Here is an 18,531-nt window from a genome sequence, read left to right on the forward strand (position 1 = left end):
ATATCATTAGCCACCAGGGAAATGCAAATGAAAACCACAATGAGATATCCCTACACACCTATCAAAATGGCTAAAATAAAAAATAGTGACGATACTAAATGCTGGAGAGGATGTAGAGAAACTGGATCACTTATACAGTGGACTCTTGAACAATGCAGGGGTTAGGGGCGCTGACCCCCCCCCAGTCATGTGTAACTTGTGACTCTCCTAACTACTAATAGCCTACTGTTGACCAAAAGTTTTACTGATAACATAAACAATCGAGGAACACATATTCCATATTGTATGCTATATTCTTACAATCAAGTAAGCTAGAGAAAGGGAAATGTTATTAAGAAAATCATAAAGAAGAGAAAATATACTTACACAACTGTACTGTATTTATGGAAAAAAATCCACCTATAAGTGGACCTACGCAGTTTAAACCTGTGTTGTTCAAGGGTTAACTGTCCGTTGCTAGAGAGAATGCAAAATGATACAGCTACTCTGGAAAATAGTTTGGCAGTTTCTTATACAACTGAACATGCAACCACCATATGGTCCAGCATTGCATTCCTGGGCATTTATCCCGGAGAAATGAAAACTTACATTCACACAAAAACATGTACATGAATGGTCTTAGCAGCTTTGTTCATAATAGGCAAAAATGTCCTTCAGTGGGTGACTGGTTAACAAGCAGCAGACACATCCATGCGATGGAATATTCTCAGGGATAAAAAGCAACGGTCTATTAAAACATGCAACAACTTAGTCGGATCTCAAAGGAATCATGCTGAGTGGAAAAGCCAATCTCCAAAGGTTTCATATTGTGTGGTTCCATTTATGTAACATTCTTGAAATAACACAATTATAGAGATGGAGAAAGGATTAGTGGTTGCCAAGGGGACAGGGATGGGGGAGGGGGCCTGTAAAGGCATAGCACAGGGCTCTTTGTGCTAAGGGAACAGTTCTGTCTTTACTGCAGAATCTACACATGTGATAGAATTGCACAACACCACACACACACACACACACACACAAGTGCACGTAAAGCTAGTGAAATCTGAATAAAGTTGGTGGGTTGCACCAATGTCAGTTTCCACTTTTTTTTAAAGATTTATTTATTTGAGAGAGAGAAAGCACGAGCAGGGGGAGGGGCAGAGGGAGAGGAAGAGAGAATCCTCAGACGCCCCCCTGAGCAGGGAGCCCGATGCAGGGCTCAATCCCACGACCTTGAGATCATGACCTGAGCCGATATCAAGAGTTGGACGCCTAACCGACCGAGGCACCCAAGCACCCCGGATTTCCTCTTTTTGATGTTGTACTATATTCATGCAAAAGCTAAATGAAGGACACATGGAATCTCTTTGTATCATTTGTTTGAGGAATCTCGTGTGAATCTCTTATTTCAAAATTAAAAATTAAAAACCAATCGGCATGGAGAAGGGGACTGGCTTCTGTGGGCAGAGCGGCGGGCTGTGGAGCTGCCCTGAGCCCTGAACTCACAGACTGTAGCCTGGCAGCGAGGCCACTGGATGACCAGTGTCAACCTCTATGGGGACAAACACTGTGGCAGCGGATTGCCCAAGACCCCTGTTCGGGACCTTATGTGAACGGATGCCACGGGATGGGACCCTTTCAGGATGCGTGTCAGTGGATCAACAGGCTAGTGAGCCCTGCACCGCGTGGGTCAGGACCATGGACAACCGGACCCCAGCCGCACAGAGCATGGTAAGCCAGCAAATGTGCTGAGACTGCCAGTCACACGGTAGGGTGACGGAGAGAGCTTCAGGGCACATGGCGCTCTAGGCAAGTGCCCTCCCCGGCTCTCGAGGGTGGGGGGCATGGACTGCAGCAGGTGCCTCTTCGGGCTCGGCACTGCGGCTCCTGCCTGCGCAGCGGGTAAGGCCTTGGATCCAAGGACTCCTAACTGGGTGGAGCTGCATTTGGAATTCCCCAAACACATCCGATCGCACCAAATGGTGCCACCTTTCAGCAAAGATGGCCAGGCAGAGGGCCGTTGGCTGCACATTCCCTGCCCTGGGTCACCCCCCGATAGGAATGCCATTAAAACATAAAATGGATTCGTGAAAGAGAAAATGAAAGGTAACTGAGTCACCAAGGTGCTGCTCGTCGGGCAGCACACATTTTAAACAGGCAATGTGGGCTCGAGAAGTGGCAATTCTCTGCCAGAGAACCTCCCATTTGTTTTTTTTTCTTTCTTTTTTTTTTTTAAGATTGTATTTATTAGAGAGAGAGAGAGAGCAGGAGCAGAGGCAGAGAGAAGCAGACTCCCCGCTGAGCGGGGAGCCCGATGTGGGGCTGGATCCCGGGACCCTGGGACCATAACCTGAGCTGAAGGCAGATGCTTAACCTACTGAGCCACCCAGGTGCCCCCAGAGAACCTCCCATTTCACCTTATGTCTTCCCCTCCCACGCCTGCCAGCAGGAAGTCGGGCAACTGGACCTCGTGAGTGGCAGAGAAGAGATGGGGGGTGCTAACCTGGTGTTTCTCTTCCCCTCCCATTAGCCAGCGGGGCTGGATGGTTAGAGACTGATGACAATGGCAGTAGGTATGAGGGGATGATGTCTAAGTTGGTCCTGGAGCAACCACACACACGGGTGGGGCAGATATGGGGGAGATGACAAGGCCTGGGTGCTTCAGAGACCGGGCATACCCATCACGTGGCCACCAAAGGACAACGACATCTTGGGCTGGTGGGGAAGGAACCCATCAGGCCTAGGGGATTTGGTGCAGCGAGGGGTTGGGGGGGAACCATTAGGGTTTGCTTTGCTCCTGCCTGCAGGACCCCTGACTTGTCCTGTCATCTCAGAAAGCTGAGGAAAACGTTTCTAGATCCCAAGTCAACAAAATGCTGCTGCTGAGTTGTCTACAAGCCTGCTAGGCGAATCCAGTTCCCCGTGAGCAGGCCGTGGCAGGGGGCTGTGCCGGCTGGAGTAGCCTCATTGTTCTCTGCAGAAACACTTGAGCCGGCTTCAAAGGGTTGGTCTGTATAAGGGACGCAAAACTGGTTTATTCCAGTTATCAGAAGTGTAATAAATGATTCCATCTTGCTACAGTTTCTGCCCCAATAGGGTACCACTTCTTTTTTTTTTAATTTTTATTTATTCATTAGAGAGAGAGAGAGAGCACGACTGTGTGGGGGGGGGGTGCGGCAGAGGCAGAGGGAGAAGCAGGCTCCCCCACTGAGCCAGGAGCCCGATGTGGGGCTCGATCCCAGGCCCCTGGGATCATGTCCTGAGCCAAAGGCAGTTGCTTAACCATCTGAGCCACCCAGGCGCCCCTAGGGTACCATTTCTGTGGTACTTGCCTGCCACACACAAACCAGTCTCAACTCCCTGGCATGACTGGGGACGGACAATCCCACGGCCCCGGACTTCCTGTTGGCCACCCCAAGGCAGGCTGCCTGCGGTTGCCAACACCTCTTGCCCCACCTGGACTCAGGACATATTTAGGGGGTTTGCCTCTGGACCAGGAGCCTGGCTGTGGTCTGTCTGGGATCAGACCAGGTCTGGTCATTCTACTGGGAGTCATAGCCATGGTCACTCCCATCTGTTTGCACTCAAGACAAATAGAAAGTCTTTCTTCCAAGCCCCTCTCAGTACAGTTACTTGGGGCATCTGATGGGGTGCCCTGGGCTTCTAAGAAGAATTCTTAGATGATCACGTGAAAGATGGGGCGGGGCAGTTGTAGGGGACAGCTCCGTCGGTCATGACGCCATGGCGACTTTGCACAGCCTCGCATGAACCGCAAAGGGCAAAGGCTTGAGCGAAGTCCCACATGAGTCTTGGCGGAGGGTCCTGCGGTCTTCTCTGGGACATGGCAGGACGGGCAGCCTGGTGAGGAGTGTCCCTCGTGTCCCTGGCTAGGGTGCTGCTGGGACTTCCCACCTTGACTGCACGGGGGGTCCAGCCGCAGGCTTCTGTGTAAGTCTCCAAAACTGCCCGGAGTCGTGTAGTTCTGGAAACAGAGCGACTCCTGTTTAGAGTTGGCTCTTCTCTAACAGAGCGACTCACCGCCTGTGCTGCCTGTCTGTCATCTGTGCTGCTCCCGTTCCGGGTCACCTGGGGGAACTAGGGACGTGGCAGCCATCACCACGCTGGCCTTACTTTTGCTGTCTCTGTAGGCAATAAAGCGAATGGATGTGGGCTCGTTGTCTCTTTCTTGGCTCAATCTGGGGACATGTGACAAGCTAGCCTAGCAGCTGCCACCGCACTGTCGCTAAAGAACTGTTTTTCCTGAGTGACACAAATGTGCTGAAACGCGGGGGAGGATACGCTTCCTCTCACTTTGGCATTTTGATGAAACACCTTCCCAGTGTCACCTTATCGTCCAATTGCCCACGTCAGTGCCTGGAGTCACACTGCCCCTGACAAGTCTGCCGCACGTTAGCCCTTGCGAGCCCCCTGGAAGCTTCGATGCTGCTTAAGAGATCCTCAAAGGCAAGACAGGAAACCCTCACTGCCATTTCTCTAGAAGAAAACCCCCATGGAAAAGAAATTAGTTCATCCGTGTAACCTAACAACACAGATCACAGACATGTCAACAGTGAAAAGGAGATTTGGAGGTTAGTTAGACCAACAGCCTCCATCACATGGGCGCGGATTTCTGTACCCATCTTACAGGCCAGAAACGGGGCCACCGACCTGTAAGGTGCCTTGTCCCCAACCCCCCCACCCCTACCCCGGCATGGAGTTGGGATGGACCGTGTCCCTTTCTTGCACTTACAGTCAGGCTCCTTTACACAAGCAGCAAACAGCAACAATGACAAGGAGTATGTGCTCGCTCTTCAGTTGGTGATTCTTTCCCCCCTTGGAAAAGTTAAAGCCTAACTCTTAAGATATAGAGAACAAATTGGAGGTTGCCAGAGGGGAGGTCGGGCGCGGGGGAACGGGCGAAATAGGGCATGGGGATTAAGAGTTCACCTCTCGGGCCTCCGAGCACTGAGTCATACATGGAAGTGTTGAATCACCAGACTGCACACCTGAAACCAATATAACACCGTATGTTAATTATACTGGAATTACAATTTTTTTATTACACTTTCTTAAAACGCTATAGCGTTACATTAGACAAAGCAGGCACAGATGAACACTTTCACTCTTACGGAAAATGCCTGCCCTACAAATGAGACTACTTGGAATGCTCGGGTGATGTCACCAACACTAACGCGTAGCCCCGCTGGGTGCTGTCCTGCAACAGCCGGTGTGCAAGCCAGTCCTCTCGCCTCGCTCACGCATGGAGGGTGCCGGCCGCCTGCTCGCTGGTGTTCCTGCGTTCGGAAGGACTTCTCCTTTGTGCCTGGCTGCCCTCTCGCTCCCGATCTCGGTTCTGAGGCTGTCACCGCCCCCCCCCCCCCCGCAACCTGTTGCATTTGGAGATGTATATTTGGGCTTGGGGGGGTGATTAGCAAGAGCACCAAAAGCTTATTTTATCTGCAGTTTTTGATCAAATGCATTAATCAAACTTAGAATTGCACCGTAGCTATGCACTTGACCCCTGAACAAAGCAGAGGTTACAGGTGCTGATCCCCACCCCATGCAGTCAAAAATCCATGTGTAACTTTTGGCTTCCTAGAAACTTAACTAGGAATAGCCTACTGTTGACCAGAAGTCTTACTGAGAAGAGTTAATGAAAACATATTTCTTTTTTATGTTCTATCAATTATATGCTGTATTCTTTTTTTTAAAAGATTTAATTTATTTATTTGACAGAGAGAGAGAGACAGCGAGAGAGGGAACACAAGCAGGGGGAGTGGGAGAGGGAGAAGCAGGCTTCCCGCTGAGCAGGGAGCCCGTCGCGGGGCTCCATCCCAGGACCCTGGGATCTTGACCTGAGCAGAAGGCAGATGCTTAACCGATTGAGCCACCCAGGCACCCCAATATGCCGCATTCTTACGATCCAGTAAGCTAGAGAAAAGAAAAGGTTATTCAGAAACTTATAAGAAAAAAATAGTTACAAGGAAGCGAAAATACATTTCCAGCACCCTACCGTATTTATAAAAACAAATTCGGGTATATCGTGGGCCTGCACAGTTCATACCCCTGTTGTTCAAGGTCATCTGCATAGCAACTCACAGTTAGTTATATAACATAGTCTCAAATATTTGAGAAAGAAGCAAACTACTTGAAAGATCTGGTTTCTTCCTCTGGCATTCCTATTTCTTTTCTGAGTTTCAGTGTGGCTATTTGAAAAATCTCTGCAATAATTGTGAATTGCTTTGATTCAATGAAAGAGTAGTGACACGTCCATTCTAACATGTTCACTGGCATCTTCCTAAATAAGATGAACTTTGTTTGACAATCTATGATCTGGAAGGAGAATGTGTATGTGATCACAAAACTTTGGTTTCTAAGTTATTGCTTTTTTCCCCCTTTATATACTGGGAGTCGGTACAACGAAAACAAAATAGTCTTACTGAATCATAGCTAAATCCTACTGTTTGGTGGAGACTCTGGGCCCGAGGCCTGTTTTTCCGTTGTCACAACTTCCAAAACGAGACCTTCTACCTGCCATATCCACAGATGCTGAAGGAGCCTACGGAAGGCAGCATCTCTCTCACCCGTGAGTCACTGTTATTTAGTGCTGCGTCCATAGTTACCACCAGTGATAAAAGCAGCCTGCACTTAGTACTGAACGTCATTTTATTTAACCTTCAAAATATGCATCAGTTGAGGGATGCCTGGCCGGCTCAGTCGGTGATGAATGCGACTCTTGATGGGGGGGTGGGGGGGTTGAGTTCAGGCCCCCCATTGAGAGTAGAGCTTACTTAAAGAAAAAAATAAAGTATGTTAAAAATGTGCATCAGGTTTTTAAAAAATATTTTGTTTATTTGAGAGAGAGAGCAGGAGCTGGGGGGCAGAGGGGGAGGGAGAAGCAGGCTCCCCACAGAGCAGGGAGCTGTAAGCAATGCTCGATCCCAGGACCCTGGGATCATGACCTGAGCCGAAGGCAGACGCTTAACGACTGAGCCACCCAGGCGCCCCAAAATGTGCATCTGTTTAAAGCAACATAAGGAATAAATAATGTTCATGTGGTATATGGATATGGCAAAAGTAGTGATGGTCGCACATGAATTACTGAAATCAGCACTGCACACCATCTTATATGTGTATGTGTTTTATATGTATGCGTCACAGCTGTATGCTACCTCTGTCATACGTAACACATAGAATGTGAAATCCAAATATCTAGTTTTTATATATACCATACATTTTAAAGCTCTGGAAATTATGAAGAAAATATCAGAGTCTCTGGATTTCTTTTTTTCTTCCATTTACAGCTAAAATCTTTATGACAGAGGGGCACCTGGCTGCCTCAGTGGGTAGAGCATGTGACTCTTGATCGTGGGGTTGTAAATTCGAGCCCCACGTTGGGTGTAGAGATTACTTGAAAAAAATAAAATCTTTAACAAAAAATATTTATGGCAGAGTGAATTAAGGAGCAGTCACTGGGAAAATTAGGCTATAAATTAATATATCATATACCAACTTCAGAGAATGGACTTCTGTGACCTTTGCCATGGTGTTTCGAGCACCACTTGATTAGTAAGCGGGACTCAAACCATTTCTCCACTGGTCCAGGGCTCGAGTGGTTTCTACTATGCTGTGTGCGTGGTAACTGGAAAAACCATAAATGATAGGAAAAACATATGGTAATGGGAACAGAAATTGATATATTCCACAGTGTTCACACAACATAAATGTGTCAAAGGAAGGATTTATGTTGAACACATTTCCATTAGGACATAATTATGCACTGTTATGGGTGAGTTTTTTTTTAAAAAAACGAGGGGCATTAGGGGTGCCTGGCTGGCTCAGTCAGTTAAGCATCCGACTCTTGGTTTCGGCTCAGCTAGTGATCTCAGAGTCATGAGATCTTGAGCCCTGGGGCGGGCTCCCCGCTTAGCAAAGAGTCTGCTTCCCCTCTCTCTCTCCCCTTACCCCACCCTCCCAGCTCATGTTCTCTCTCTCTCTCAAATAAATAAGTAAATCTTTTTATTTATTTTTTTTATTCTGTATTTTATTACTGAAATACATTGTCCTACCCGCACCACCCCACAATAAAAATCTTAGCTAGATTCCCCATTTTTTCCCCTCAGCCCCCCAGCCAGCCCTGCACAAGTGCTCCAGGATTCTCTGCCCACTGGCCATTTTGGAGTGTGTCCCTTGGATAACCACGTGGAAACCAGTTGGTGCCTTTGTGGAGAAAATGGAGAGGGGAGACGGAGTCTCAGGAGGCACTTATTTGAGGGCCTTGGCCACTTGCTCGTAAGCCAGCTCGATCTCCTCATCATCTGGACAGGTGGAGGCAAACTCTTCCCAAGCATAGGCATTGCGCAAGTACCGATGCACTCCGCGGAACCCCTCGGGGATGGAGAATCCCCTGTACTTCTTACAGACCACCTGTACTATGTGGAGCTTTGGCAACAGGTTGCAGTCAGCCAGAGTGAGCTCATTGCCATCCAGAAACTTCCTCTGAGAGATGCCCTTGTCCTCAGCACTGGTCTCATCCACTTCTTCTGGGAGGGGAGATGTCAAATAATTGTCTAAAACTTTCAGGGCTTTCAGGAGCCCCTTCTCCAGATTATCATTGAGTGCCGGGTTTGAATTCTTGATGTAAGCAGAGAATTTGGCAAATATGTCCAGCCCCGCCGTGTTGGATTCAGGGTTCAGAGCTGCCAGCTTGGGGTACCTGGGAGGGCACAGCACCGCCTCCAGAAACTCCTCAATCTTGTTGGTGTCTGTGTGCACTTCGGTGCCCTACAGCAGGAACGGGAGCTGCCCCCCTGGGCACAGCTTCTGCGCTGTCTCAGTCCGCCTCTTGGTGTCAACAGTGGTGACGTTGAAGGTGACTCCCTTGAGCCAGAATACCATGAACAGTCTCTGGGAGAAGGGGCAGTTCCCAATCTTGGCCCCATCACTGCCAGCCTTCACGAACAATTCAACCTGAGGTTCTTCAGCCATGGTTGCGACGGGGCAAGTAAATCTTTTTTAAAAGGGGGTGGCGGCATTATGGGACATTTCAATTCAAAATATTGCCCTTTAGTGTCAAAAATTGGGTGGGGGGGTGTGGATATTTATTCCACAGAGTTTAAAATAGGTCAATCCTGCAAAGCAAACCATTTTAATGTACTCTCTAAAATCCAAATGTTCAAAGGGCCAATATTAAAATTTATAAAAAGGTTGCAACTATACTTTAACACCCATTCCATAAATTATATTCACTGACTATTTGCTCAAAGCCTAGCAAATGAGGGCTGGCCCCAACAACTCACCCCCTGCCTCCTTTCTCTGGCCACCTCTCACAGGTGACAGCTGAGTTGGTCCATCTATAAGGCAAAATAGTCATTAAGGAACAAAAAAGTATAAGGTGCGCCTGGGTGGCTCAGTCGTTAAGGGTCTGCCTTCGGCTCAGGTCTTGATCCCAGGGTCCTGGGATCTGGGATTGAGCCCGGTGTTGGGCTCCCTGCTCAGCTCAGAGTCCACTTCCCTCTCTCCTTCTGCCCCCTCCCCCTGCTCGTGCTCTCTCTCTCTCTCAAATAAGTAAAATCTTTAAAAAAATAAAAATTAAAAAAAAAGAAACAAAGTATGTTCACAAAAATCCTCCAACTGATCTTTCACCTTTTTTCTGGAAGAAAACAAGAATTCTGCGATTCACATAGTGAGACCACTTTATCACTAGGACTCAGAGGAAAAGCCTGTTTGGGTCTAGCAGAATTCTACAGAAAGCTCTTCTGTTTGGTAAAGCAAAGAATACTGGGATCCAGCAGCTTACTAATCTGATTAATGAAATGCTACCCCCCATACCACACCCAGATTATTAGTTTTTCCAAGAATTGGAATGCAAAAAATTTGCCGCTGAATCTGATGAAGATCGTTTCAACTTCATTTCACAAGGGAGAAAGTGGGTCACGGTCCTGTTGAGCTGTAGGTGCCTGCGTTTTGCCACTCTGCTAAGAAACAAAGATATCCTTTCTGTAGCACAAACAGGTCCCTGGCCATTCCACAATCTTTGTTGGACGCATTAGGACTGTGGGGGTGATAAAATGAGAGCTTTGCTTGTTTGCTTTTTAATCACTGTGGCCTTTATAAGAGTAGCAACTGGACTAGTAGAAAAAAGTCGTGGGGAATAACAATATAGCAGAACAAAAGCTAAAAATTATTTTCAAGGACTAAGGAAAGAAACGCGTGGTACAAATAGCCAACGGTGCTGAAAGATCTTTGGGAGGAAAAGTAGACATTTTTACCAATGCAGAAGAAAATGTTACTTCTCTGGGTCTAAGGATAATAACAAGGACAAGGAAAGAATGTCAGAACAAGCAGGAAAATCGGGTTCTATGTCTTGAGAATCGAAACCTCTTATGATTCTCACTAAGAGAATTACTGTGAGGGGCCCCTGGGTGGTTCAGTCAGTTAAGCCTCAGACTCTTGGTTTGGCCTCCTGTCATGATCTCAGGGTCGTGGGATCAAGCCATGCATATGTCCCTCTCCCTCCCTCTCTGTTCCTCCCTGCCCCTGCTTCAAATAAATCATTTTTTTTAAAAAGAGAGAATTTCGGGGCCCCGGGTGGCTCAGTCAGTTAAGCGGCTGCCTTCGGCTCAGGTCATGGTCCCAGGGTTCTGGGATCGAGCCCCACATCGGGCTCCCTGCTCAGGGTGGAGTCTGCTTCTCCCTCTCCCACTCCCCCTGCTTGTGTTCCCTCTCTCGCTGTGTCTCTCTCTGTCAAATAAATAAAATCTTAAAAAAGAGAGAGAGAGAACTTCTGTGAATAAGAAACTGAGTTTGATAGCAGCATGAAAACCAGAAAAAGGATAGAAAAGTAGGAAACAAATTTAAATAGCCATAGGAATGGCTTTGACCATGGGCATGAGGTCGGAATTTCGGGAGGGACAGAAAAAGCAGGCAGGCAGATGGCAGAGAGATTTGCTGGAACCTTCGAGCCATAAGCAAGAGTTCTGAATATGTCATTGCTTTAGAAGGCTTTCGAAGCCATAACTCTCTGCGAGGAAAAGCTCTGCTAGCCTTTGAGACCGATGAAGACTGGTCGTCCTGCTATGGGAAACACGGAGTTTTAAAGTGGGAAAGCCTAGGGTTTCTTGATGAGAAGAAATCTGTGATGGGGCATTCAAGTCCCAAGCATTATTTTTTTTCCAAAATATATTTAGAGAGACGCTAATTGGCATTTCGGCGTTGTTTTTTTCCTTTTTTTCCCCCAAAGATTTCATTTATTTATTTGAGAGAGAGAATGAGATAGAGAGCATGAGAGGGGGGAGGGTCAGAGGGAGAAGCAGACTCCCCGCTGAGCAGGGAGCCCGATGTGGGACTCGATCCCGGGACTCCAGGATCATGACCTGAGCCAAAGGCAGTCACTTAACCAACTGAGCCACCCAGGCGCCCTACATTTCTGCATTGTTGTTTAGGTGTTATAAGAAAGGCCTCAGGGGCACCTGGGTGGCGCACTCGGTTGAGCGTTGGACTCTTGGTTTCAGCTCAGATCATGATCTCAGGGTCCTGGGACCGAGCCCCACATTGTCGTTGGGCTCTGTGCTCAGCAGGGCGTCTGCTTGTCCCTCTCCCTCTCCCTCTGCTCCTCCTCCCCCCCCACTCTCTCTCTCTCTCAAATAAATAAAATCTTTAAAAAAAAGAGAGAGACTTCAGAAATCAGCTCTTCCTGTGACAAATCAGGCCACTCAACTGTCAATTCAACCCTTGGTCCTCAGCAATGCTCAAACAAAGTAAACGCATGCTTCCTTAGGCCAACACGGATCACAGAGGGACTCCTGCTCTCTGTGGGTCCTTCTGATAATATGCATTTTCACACCTCACGTGGGGGATGACAGTGAAGCAGGTAAACTCACCAGGGACACTTGGTACATTTCTAAGAGCACTATGAGAGCTACTGGAAGGCCATGGGGAGAAATGACTTACCAACTCCATGTGCCTTGATGAAGTCGTGGCCTGAATATACAGCTGGTCGTCTTACTTATGAGCTCAGGTTCCCAATGTGACAGTTTGTTCAGCCGTCTGGTTTAATGAGGGTGACGAAGATGGTCTGTAGCAGTTCTTAAATTCTCCCCGGGAGACTTTACCAAATGAAGACCTCAGAGAATTGTCCCCAACAAACCTAAGACAACTGAGCAGCTCAGCTGAAAAGATTCCCCCAGACTCACTTAAATGCAAAGTGTTCTCAAGTCTAGGCATCACTCCAAAAGTGGCCCCAGGGGTGCCTGGAGGGTTCAGGCGGTTAAGCGTCTGCCTTTGGCTCAGGTCATGATCCCAGGGTCCTGCTTGGCAAGGAGCCTGCTTCTCCCTCTCCCTCTCCCCCCCACCCCCTCCGCTTATGCTCTGGCCCTGGCTTTCTCTCTCTTAAATACATACATACATACATACATACATACATACATACATAAATAACTAAATCTTTAACTAAAAAAAAAAAAAGAAAGAAAGAAAAGAAAAGTAGCCCCAGCCTGGCTGCCATGGCTGAAGGACAGGGTCAATGCAGAAAGGCATTACATCACTGGGAAAGGTTTTGTGGGGGTGGTTGGTGGGGGGAAGTAGATACTAAAATCCTTTTTTTTCCCTCAAGTCATCACCTGTTGGTTCCCGAAAAGGTTAAAATGAATCATCTCTTTCCCTGCCTCTCCTCCACCCACCTCCTCCACAGCTCTTATGATTCCAGAGCAGAAACAAAAACTAATAATCACTGGGGTCACAAGTAACTGATGATCACGAATGCATGATCATGAGCATAAAATCATTTATATTTTAAAATACGCATTACAAAATGAGTAAAATATGCATACACATGGCCAGTGGAGGTTACCATAGAGACAATTGGCTATATTGTTCCCAGTTTCACCGTTTATCGCTGCTCGGGAATGCATCCACCATAACTATATTCCTCCTAGAATACACACACACACACACACACACACACACACACACACACACACACAGAGGCTGAGCACTGTCAAGTGACACATTCTCACAAAATTTAGGTTACAGTGATTAACATAAAATAAAAAATTATTAAAAAAATCTAGTCACTTAAGAAAAACAAAAAAAACAAAATTTAGGTTACACTGTTCTTTCATCTGTGCTCTTTTTTTTTAAGATTTTATTTATTTATTTGACAGAAAAAGGGAGAGAGACAGCGAGAGAGGGAACACAAGCAGGGGGAGTGGGAGAGGGAGAAGCAGGCTTCCCGCTGAGCAGGGAGCCCGACGCGGGGCTCGATCCCAGGACCCTGGGACCATGACCTGAGCCGCTTTCTAACTAAACCTAGAGTAAGGTGGCATGGTGGAGACCTCTGGAAAATGCTACCTTCTGACAAAGGAGGCACCCTGTGGCATTGGAGAATGAGGTCTGTCATAAATAAAGCACCCTTTTGAGGACATTACTGAGCTCTGAAATGGGAATTATTCCTTTGTCTCATGTTTTATCATCTAATAATGCTTTAAAAGTGCAAATATCACTTGTTGATGCTATACTTTCAGTGAAATCAATAAGTGACTGCTGCAGTTTTAAAAATTGTACTTCCAAAATAGAGACCTAACTCCTGATTTCTTGGGAATACTTATCACAGAAGGGGCTGGCCTCATAACATTCCAACTTTAGGGGTGCCTGGGTGACTCAGTTAAGCGTCTGTCTTGGATTCAGGTCATGATCTCAGGGAACTGGGATCGAGCCCTGCATCGGGCTCCCTGCTCAGCAGGGAGTCTGCTTCTCCCTCTCCCTCTGCCGCTCCCCTGCTTGTGCTCTCTCTCTCTCTCTCTCAAATAAATAAATAAAATCTCTTTTAAAAATTCCAACTTTTTCGGGCACCTGGGTGGCTCAGTTGTTTGTTAAGCGTCTGCTTTCGGCTCAGGTCATGGTCCCGGGGTCCTGGGATCGAGCCCCACGTCGGGCTCCCTGCTCGGCGGGAAGCCTGCTTCTCCCTCTCCCGCTCCCCCTGCTCGTGTTCCCTCTCTCACTGTGTCTCTCTCTGTCAAATAAATAAATAAAATCTTTTAAAAAATATTGCAACTTTAAAAAAACACAGGTTTCCCACAAATTCTACCTCAGGAAACTGCTGGAGGAAATGCGGGTGAGGAGATAAGGAGGGGTGTTAGGAGACAGTGGAAAAAATAAGAAACATCACAGCATTCGAATAAAATGAAAAAATGTTCATCATCATTAGCCATCAGGGAAATTCAAAACAAAACCACACTGAGGGCACCTGGGTGGCTCAGTTGGTTAAGCGACTGCCTTCGGCTCAGGTCATGATCCTGGAGTCCCGGGATCGAGTCCTGCGTCGGGCTCCATGCTCGACGGGGAGTCTGCTTCTCCTTCTGACCCTCTTCCCTCTCGTGCTTTCTATCTCTCATTCTCTCTCTCAAATAAATAAATAAAATCTTAAAAAAAAAAAGGGACAAAGCTGAAATAAAAAAAAAAAAAAACCCACACTGAGATACCACCTTACACCAGTTAGAGTGGCAAAAATGGACAGGGAAAGAAACAACAAATGTTGGAGAGGTTGTGGAGAAAAGGGAACCCTCTTACGCTGTTGGTGGGAATGCAAGTTGGTACAGCCACTTTGGAAAACAGTGTGGAGGTGCCTCAAAAAATTAAAAATAGAGCTACCCTATGACCCAGCAATTGCACTCCTGGGTATTGACCCCAAAGACACAGATGTAGTGAAAAGAAGGGCCATATGCACCCCAATGTTCATAGCAGCAATGTCCACAATAGCCAAACTGTGGAAAGAGCCGAGATGCCCTTCAACAGATGAATGGATCAAGAAGATGTGGTCCATATACACAATGGACTATGACTCAGCCATCAGAAAGGATGAATACCCAACTTTTACATCCACATGGATGGGACTGGAGGAGATTATGCTAAGTGAAATAAGTCAAGCAGAGAAAGTCAATTATCATCTGGTTTCACTTATTTGTGGAACATAAGGAACAGCACGGAGGACATTAGGAGAAAGAAGGGAAAAATGAAGGGGGGAAATCAGAGGGAGAGATGAACCATGAGAGACTATGGACTCTGAGAAACAAACTGAGGGTTCTAGAGAGGAGCAGGGGGATGGGTTAGCCTGGTGATGGGTATTAAGGAGGGCACGTACTGCATGGGGCACTGGGTGTTATACGAAAACAATGAATCGTGGATCACCACATCAAAAACTAACGACGTACTGTATGGTGACTAACATAACATAATAAAATAAAATTAAAAAAAAATATGGGGAAGGCCCACCTAGCAGCCCAGAAATATGAACGGCTATTCTCAGCAAATGTGAGGTTACCCAAGGTAACCCTATTTACAGGATAAATAAACGTGGTTATTTTTCCTCTTAAAAAAAAAAATTTTTTTTTAAAGATGTCTGTTCTTCCTCCAAAAAGATCTTGGTGTATGAGGTGATGGGTGTTCACTAAATGTACTGTGGTGATCATTTCACAGTATACATAAATCATATTATCATATCAGAAGCTGAAAACTAATACAATGTTATATCTCAATAAAACCGGAAAAAATAAAAATAACTAAAAAACATAAAGATTTCGGGAGAACATACACCTGCTGTGGGTTCAGCATTCACTTTCCCTGCAGACTCACACCTCTTTGCTCAGAGATTTAGGGCTTCAGATGTCGTCAACAAGTAGTACAGGCACCTAATACATTTCCTCGTCATTGATTTAATTCAGTAAACCCAGTAAAAGTCACCTACTTGATGTGTCTTAACTCTGTGGGGTAGTTCCCTGACCTACTGCCAACAAAACAATTTCTGTTGGTTTTCTTCTGAGTTGTTTTTTTAAGATTTTATTTATTTCTTTGAGAGAGAGAGTGCGCACAAGCAGGGGGCAGGGGCAGAGGGAGAAGCAGACTCCCCGCCGAGCAAGGAGCCCGATGTGGGGCTCGATCCCAGGACCCTGGGATCAGGACCTGAGCTGAAGGCAGATGCTTAAGGACTGAGCCACCCAGGCGCCCGATAATCTTTATTTCTTTAACTTGTTGTCTTGTAAATAAGAGTACTTTGGCTGAGGGGCAGCTGGCTGGCTCAGTGGGAAGAGCATGTGACTCTTGATCTCGGGTCGTGAGTTCAAGCCCCACGTTGGGCACAGAGATGACATAAATAAATAAATAATTTTTTAAAAAGATCACTTCAGCTGAATACAACAGCACACTCTGAAGTTTCTAGTATTTCTGTGTCCTGTAAAAACAGAGAAGCCCTGTGCTGTTCCATTGTGGGAGTTCACGAAACACGCCAAAGATAGGGATGGAGACATGGAGGAATTACATTGTAGCAGTCAGCGTAAGTAATGTTGTCTCTGCGTGGACAACAAAATAACCACGTCCTCTTTTGATCCTGGGTTAAAACAAAGAGCTACACAAATAGCTGAAATGGGGGGGGGTGTGTGTGTGTGTGCAAAATTCCAAAAGAAGGCTGGCTTTTTTTAAACTGCTGATTTTTCAGGATGCCTGGGTGGCTCAGTGGGTTAAGCGTCTGCCTTTGGCTCAGGTCATGATCCCGGGGTCCTGGGATCGAGTCCCGAATCTACTTCTGCCTGCCACTCCCCCTGCTTGTGCTCTCTCTGACAAATGAATAAAATCTTTAAAAAATAATAAACTGTCAATTTTCAAACCTCATGCCAGAACCACTAAGAAAGTAGCAATGCCAGAGATGCCTCTCCCTTAACCATCCAATGATGAAGAGCCTTTCACAAACTAGGATGGCATTAATCCCACCGTGGCAGGGTGCAAAGGAATAAAACTAAGGAATGAGACGATCTAAAATAATGAACTAATCTGTAAACAGTCGGCCCTACCAACATGGCTTACTCCTTCAAATTATACAACTGCAGTTCCTTTTTTTTTTTTAAAGCTCACACATGATCAAAATCAGTAGGAGGACTGAAAGGATTTTCTTTTTCTTCAAACAAATAAAATTGCTCTTTAGCACATGTTAGAAGGAATAGAGCAGTAGAAAGGGTGAGGCTTCAGACAGAATACCTGGCTAAAAGATACTACTTGTTTGCTACCTGACCTTGGGCAAGGGCAGACTGCAGAACCTCAGCAGCCGCTTGGCTCTATCATCTGTTAACATGGCAACAATAACACCACATTCCATAGTGTTATCACGAGGGGCAAATGAGAATGTATCTGGAATTCCTGAAGTCCCATTTGTATTATTGTATTTATGACAGAGCAGGACAATTTTTAATAATCATTAAAAGTATTTTTGTTTCCAGAATAGGTTCAGAAACAGATTGTATTTTGAAATGTATTTTGAAACACATATATTACCTTCACTGAAAGTCATAGCCCTCTTCATATGTCACAAAAAAAAAAAAAAAAAAAAAAAAAAGCTGGCTGAAAGCCGAGGGCAGGAGCCTGGGAAGAGGCAGGAATGTTTCCAAATGGATACAGAATCTGCTGCTTTCAGCACAGTCTCCTTTTGGAAAGAGGAAAGATCCTTTCTACCCCTCCCCCATTTCCAACGGGGCACAGAAAAGCCTATTGACTGAGGGAGGAAGGGAAGAGGGAGGGAAGGAGAGAAGCCCCTTGGTGAGTGTAACTGCTGGAGCAAACCCAAACCGAAATTTTGTTAGGATCTAGAATGGAAAGAATCAAGATTCCAGAGCTGCTCAAAGATTGAGACATGGATCTTCCATGGCAGTTTGGCGGCGGGGGGGGGGGGGGGGGGCGGGAAGGAGGGTCCCTTGAAGCCCTGTTTTCAGACGTTGTTCATTCCTAACACCAAAAACCTATATTCACAATTAAGTTTTCTTCTATAGTGCTTTTACCATTTCATAGAGTAGCTAATGTAGGCAGTGACCCGCTCAATGGGTGGCTGGCAAATGCATGTGGACCGTGACCAGCTGTGCATCACATTCTCTGGAAACTGTAACTGTAAACCTTATCCATGTGCTATTCATTTGTTCTACTTTTCTGTTTCCCTTTCTTGCTTTCTTCTGCCTTCCGTATTTCTTTTTAACGTCCAGATTGCTTTCTCTCCTATCTCCTTACTGCACTGAAAGAACATACAATTTTAGAAGGTCATGTAAGAAAATGTTTTTAAAGATTTTATTTATTTATTTGAGAGAGAGGGAGAGAGAGAGAGAAAGATCACAAGCAGGGGGAGTGGCTGAGGGAGAGGGAGAAGCAAACTCCCCACTGAGCAGGGAGCCCCATGTGGGGCTTGATCCCAGGACCTGGGTGGGGATCATGACCTGAGCTGAAGGCAGATGCTTAACCAACTGAACCACCCAGACGCCCAAAAATGTTTTTAAAGTATAGATACTTGGGGCACCTGGGTGGCTCAGTCAGTTAAGTGTCTGCCTTCAGCTCAAGTCATGATCTCAGGGTCCTGGGTTGGAGTCCTGCATCGGGGCTCCCTGCTCAGCGGGGAGTCTGCTTCTCCCTCTGCCCCTCCTACTGCTCATGCTCTCTCTCTCTCTCTCTCTCAAATAAATAAAATCTTTTTAAAAAAACTGTATTAAAAAATAAAATATAGATACTCATGTTTATATCCATTTT

The 18,531-nt window shown here is 46.3% G+C and overlaps 1 long non-coding RNA gene and 1 pseudogene across 1 annotated transcript; both read right to left on the bottom strand.

Annotated features, from left to right (window-relative positions):
• Nucleotides 1-3,251: 3,251 nt before the first annotated feature.
• On the bottom strand, nt 3,252-12,134 carry LOC113930222. The gene is made up of 3 exons (XR_003522486.1): nt 11,932-12,134; nt 4,927-4,985; nt 3,252-3,961 (listed from the first exon to the last, which is right to left on the bottom strand). It is a non-coding gene; the product is annotated as an uncharacterized LOC113930222 (long non-coding RNA).
• Nucleotides 8,022-8,973, bottom strand: LOC113930214 (annotated as a pseudogene).
• Nucleotides 12,135-18,531: the final 6,397 nt, after the last annotated feature.

Source organism: Zalophus californianus, chromosome X (genome assembly GCF_009762305.2).
Source record: "Zalophus californianus isolate mZalCal1 chromosome X, mZalCal1.pri.v2, whole genome shotgun sequence".
Classification (NCBI taxonomy): domain Eukaryota; kingdom Metazoa; phylum Chordata; class Mammalia; order Carnivora; family Otariidae; genus Zalophus; species Zalophus californianus.